Genomic DNA, 6,159 nt, shown 5'->3' with positions numbered 1-6,159 from the left:
TTATAAGAGAATAAAGTAGACAGTAGGATAGACACAAATCAACAGTCGAGTCAGCCAAGTCTGCTTTGGAGGATATCTAATTACTGCCTGAATTATGTCTGCAGGCAACGTTTTTCTTCCAACCCAGGGAGGTATCCTTGCTGTGTACCACAGAGGAGTCACACAGTAGGTTTCTCACCAGAAAATTTAAGGAAAGAGATGTGACAGATGTCGCCCACACAGTTTGAGCGACATCTGATTTCTTAGATGTACAGAAATACCACATCAATTATCACTTAGAAGAAGACAAGTAACCAATGAAAAAATAAATCTGCCATGTGGAATAAGAACCTTAATGAGAAATGTCATAGCATTCCACTGGAAAGACACAAGATATAATATAAAATGTATTTACATGTATGTGTGTGTGTGTGTGTGTGTGTGTGTGTGTGTGTGTGTGTGTGTGTGTGTGTGTGTGTGTGTGTGTGTGTGTGTGTGTGTGTGTGTGGCCAGACTTAAACCCACCACCTGTGTGTGTGCAGGTTTCCTCTGATGGTGCAGGACTGTGTCTGTTTGTGTGTTTTCCTTGAGGTTTAATACTTTGTTTCCCCTCTAATGGCTCCCTCGTTTGGTCCAGCGGAAGAAGGGGAGAAGGGGTTATTGTGAGAGCCATTTGTCACCGCCTGTCTGAGTTGTTAGGTCCTCGCTGACACCATAAATACTTGATAATAGTTCATCTGGAGAAAAGCTGTTCCTTAAACTCCTTTTTTTTCCTGCCCTGACCTCATGCAGGCCTTTTTCTTGGGTCTCTTGTGTGACTGCGCTGGCTCTATGGGAGCTGTAAATGTATGTTTATGCTACAGGTGCTGTACACCCTGCATGTTGAGGTATAGCACTACATTTCCAAGCATTGCTTATGGTAATTGTGTGCATGACCTTGATGGTATGGTCTTTACATATGATTAATACATTTATTTTCCTCTACCATTTAAAAATATAAATTGCTAAAACATAATTACAGCACTTTTTTAACCATACATTTACCACAGTGAAATGAGGCCTGTACTGACAGCATTGGTGGCCTCTCTCATGGCACAAAAAAAGACTCCTTAATGCACAGCAAAAGTGAGGGCACCAATACTTACGCTTTCATACATTGTTGGTGCACCAACAAGTTTCTGCACAATAAAATGTGAAAGAATTGTTTCTTCAACTACCATTCATGTGAACAAATACACCATAATGGCATAATTAATGGAGCATCAGTAACTAATCAATCCTGACATTTCAATGCTGCTGAAACATCTTCCATGCATATTTATCTATGTGAATATATGAATTTGTGTCTTTAGATTCATGTGTACTGTGTTCGATCAGCCACTATGGTGATAGAGAGGCATTTAATAATGAGTGGCAGCATGACATGAATGTTTGGTTTACTAGAAACGCAGAAGCAGGTACTGCAACATCCATGTGTTCAGAAGCTCTTGTTTCAGTCAGCCTGTATGGAATTTTTTTCTTTAATCCACCTCAGCCAAGCACAGTAACTTTCTTTGCTTTTCTATTTTTAAATGCAAATAAATGTATAATATGCTTAAAAACATCACAAAGGTATCACAGTTAATTTAGCAACAAAAAAAAGTGACAGGCCCGACTGCGACAGTTGAAGCACATTGATTGATGATCTTCATGTGAAGGCCCCACAATGGTTTTCATGTGTCTGCAAACAGCTGCTTTTTGCATTTGCAAAAACATGCCTGAAAGAGTACACATACATAATGCAGGAAGTGAGCGTTCGCACATTGTCTCCTCTGTCAACACGCCTCTGAGTTAACAGGTTTCTGATTAGCAGGTGACCTTTTTACTCTGCGCTTACAGATGATGTTCACAATGTCACTGTAATATAGAGTTTCTTGGAGAGACAGGCAAACAAGCCGCTTCTGCATTCCAGCATTTTCACAACACACACACACACACACACACACACACACACACTGTTACCACAAAGCAATCTGTTCTCAATTCCAACTTTGTCAGTGGCTCTCAGTGTCAGATACCATCGCAAAAAACCCCGTAGCAGCTCGACCGCGGCGCTGTAAGATGACATAGTATTAAGAGCGACAACAGTAGAGAGTAGTATGAAAAACCGAATATCCGCATGATGAGGTTGGTTGGGGGGTGAATGGGTCAAACAACACAGGACTTTCACACAGTAGATCGGGGTTAGTGTCCCGTACTTGTACCCCGTGTCACTGAAACATACATTTTATAACCCCACCCACCATCTTTTCCTAAACCTTACTGTCCCGTTCTTGTGATGCATGTCACTTAAGTGTACGTCCCGACCCAGTCATAAAAAGTGACGCCAAGAGTCCCGACCAAGCGTGTCTAAATATGACGCTAAATGAGACTATTTGCCTCAGTAACAAACGCCAAAGGCACCAGACAACAACTTCTCAGAGGCAGCACAGATGACAGAAGAGGCTTTCCATCTCTGTGCTTTACTGTTGGAGCATTTCCAAAACAGTCACCATGAAAAAAAGAAGGAAAAAAAAACCTCACACTTACACTTTCCTTATGGCTGTATGTCATGAGCAATATTTTGAATTATGGTGTTTCCACAAACCTCTATGCTCCAGCTCTGCTGCCAAAACGTTGTCTCATTTAATTACATGTACATTAAACGTAGAGTGTACAGAGTACACTGTGGAGTCGCCCTCTGCAGCTAACCTCTGTTGACATGTACCATTATCACACGTCTGTGGGGACATATTGAGCTTTTTTGAAGAGCAAAAACCAACCCCACTGTTCTCACCGCTCTTTGGCTTGTCTTATAATCACAGCCGCAGCATCAAAAAACTTTTTTTTATGGTCTGACAACAGCTATAATGTGTATCCCTGTTGTGCTCTGTGCTCGCAAGGTTTCAACCCAGGGGCACTAAAGTACTGGGAAATATTTATACTCTTCAGCAGAGGGGCTGTAACTTACAGTGGGGAGGGTAATATCACATACTGGAAGTCCATTCTCAGCCTAGCCTGATCTCCCCTGGCAGATTTCTCACTCCGTCTTCTCCTTTCTGCCTTGGTAAGAGTGAGAGTAGTGCTCTCACTCGTGGGGTTAGGGTTTATATGCATACCTTAATCATTTTCGTCAGCTGAGCGTGACGTCCATGTCCTTTTCCCTGCGACATGATTTAAATCACTGCAGACATTTTTTTCTTGCTTTTTGTGTCTATGGATGAGTGTGAGTGCATTGTTTTGTTTTTATGTCTGGGTAAGGAGCTACTAGCCTGGTCCTTAGTGTTTTTTGTGTGACTGAAATAGTGCTTGTGTTGTGTTCACTGAAGGACGTTTCCCTGATTGGAATAATAACTGAGCCAACAGCGTGATGATGCGACTGAATTGCCATGTTTTACTTCATCCATTAAGTCCGACATTGTGTTCATTTGATCTGTTTTCCGTTTGGGTGGGATGTTATTTTGTAAATTATATCTAAATATTTGCAAGTGACTGATCCATCCCGCCGACATTATTTATAACTGGCATGGAAGCTGTAGTAGTTGAAATATGCCGTTAACATTTTTCATAATGCTCAATGAAATTGCCAATTTAAAAACGTTTTTTTTTTCAAATTGACTCACATCAAACTTCATCCCCGAATCAATCTCATACACACTTTCTTCCATGCCATTTTTTGGCTCTGGTACAAAGAAGATGAAATCCCCATTTTCATGCTCATGCCATATCGTTCAGAAAACCTGTCGCTCTAGGCTGATAGCAGAGACATCCTCAACCTATGACAGCTGCAAAGATCCCACCTACAAAGGTCTGATTGGTGGATTGCTTCTCCAACGACAGGACACAGCTGCCAATGAGCACAACATTTATCTTAAATCAGATGTTTGGAAACGAGCTAGAGCCCATAAGATTAAGAATTTGAATGGCATCTTGCTAGGTCAGAGCCATAAAAAAAGCAACACCGGATGGCTTTCATTTCAGCCGGATGTCCGCCACCTTCCTCTTTCTTTGTGTTGGCGTTCTAATCTCCGGTGGATTTGTGAGGACTATGGTTAACTGCTCCTCAGATCTCTGCTGGGTAAATCCAGATAGCTAGCTAGACTATCTTTCAAATCTGAGTTTTCTGTTGCACGACTAAAACAACCTTTGAACGTACACATTTTCCACCAAAACAAGTTCCTTCCCGAGGCTGTTTTGCAGAGGCGCTGTTGCTCAATTCGGCGCTTAGCACCGGCCAAGAAGACTGTGATTGGTTTAAAGAAATGCCAATAAACTAGAGCACGTTTTTCTCCCATCCCAGAATGCTGTGTGGACTAGCCAGACCCTCCTCTGCAGCACTGTGGAGGAAGGTCTGGCAATGCAAGACTACAAAAATTGTGACAAGCACAGATGACAGCGGCACAGATGACATTTGCAACGTTATTATAAGTCGACAGACAGATATAACATCTCTTAAATCTGCATAGTTCTTGAAACGACATGACAATTTACATACTTGTCCAATAAAGTAACAAAGAGTTGTCTCTTTATACGCAGACACGGAGCAACATTAGCATTCAGTGGCAGCCATGTTTCTGTCCACCTGATGAATATTATTTAAATATCACTTTTAGCTCTGCTTTGGTCTCCACCAGCTCCTAAGGAAATATCTAGAATATCTAGATGCTTTATATGTTCACCAGCTAGTCTCTTTCTGCTGTTTGCTGCTGAGCACGTGGTGTACAGTACGGTGGGTTTCTAGAGCTTTTTGTTGTAGTTGCAACTGCTGGAAATGGAATAGGATGATGACAACACTGGAGTATAAACCCACACATTACCTATTTTCATTTATATATTTGATTACAATGTTGCACGTTACACATCTCTGTTTACACTTTATGCTAGTAGATCATCACTAGGCTAATGTGTGCACATTTTTGTTTTTATTGCACATGTGCATTGACAATGTAAAGCCCCTTTGAATAGAATTGAGATCTGTTTCTCCGTAAATGCACAAAGAGCGAGAAAGGGATAGTCAGCTAGACGACAATTGGCAGAATCAGGCTCCTTAGATTAAATTGTGGTCACCACTACATATTTTCTTGCCTTTGTTTTGGTGGTTGTGGTGTTTGTTGTAGCTTCATTGTCTGCTTAACGTTTACCTAGTGGCAGCGTTGTAGTCGAGTTACCAACTGTGGAGTCCAAGTCAAGTCTTGAGTCCCCAGCGTTCAAGTCTGAGTCCAAGTCACAAAAGAAGACTCCTAGTTGAGTCCAAGTCCAGTCACCACTACCTGAGTTCGAGTCAGAGTCAAATTATGAGTCTACAGAATAGCAACTTGAGGCGGACACGAGTCCAGGACTCGACTACTCCATCACTGCCTATTACACATAAGAATAGTCAGAAACTTCATCCCAACTTCCAAGTCCTATTTCATGAATGCTTGGGTACAATTTCATAAATCCTTGAGTCCAAATCCAAGTCATCGGTGCGAGAGTCCAAGTCGAGTCACGAGTCCAGAGAATAGCGACTCGAGTATTCCATCACTGCCTGGCATTCCTTTCACAAACATGTCGATGCTTTGCTAGCAGTTCGGCAGAACCATGCTTTATTTATTCATGTTCAGCATCTCCATGCCCCCCCTTTATATAACTCTAGGTCCCCCCTAGGGGGTGCACACCCCAGTTTAGGAACCACTGAATAGCGGGAAGACACTAAAATGCTTCATTCCACAAAGAAATCTGATCAATTATTAATAAAAAGAATGTAGATTATTGCAGCTTTAAGTTAGCACTAACCTCTTCTGTGCTGACTAAAAATTACGTTGACAGGACGGATACATCAGTTACCACGGGGAAGCTCTAGCTCAGGTTTTTATTGTAGGAATGTTGGTTTATTCCACAACTCCTTCTGTCCACATAACAAAGTGTCCTTGTGCAAGACGTTAAATCCCAAATTGGTCCCAATGTATGTTAGAGAAATACATATACACTGGAAGCACTAAACAGTAAATTGCTCCCAATATGTATGTAAGTCCCTTTGGACAGCATCTGCCAAGTCAATGGAAAATAACTCCCGCTTCCAAACTGAAATCAGCTAGCATTACCCCCCGATGTCAGACAGAGTAATGGAGTGAAAAGTGAAATCTGATTACCAGGCTTTAGAGCCACAGAGCAGAAACATGT

Source organism: Sander lucioperca, chromosome 8 (genome assembly GCF_008315115.2).
Source record: "Sander lucioperca isolate FBNREF2018 chromosome 8, SLUC_FBN_1.2, whole genome shotgun sequence".
NCBI lineage: Eukaryota > Metazoa > Chordata > Actinopteri > Perciformes > Percidae > Sander > Sander lucioperca.
Note: the sequence above shows the minus strand (reverse complement) of the source record.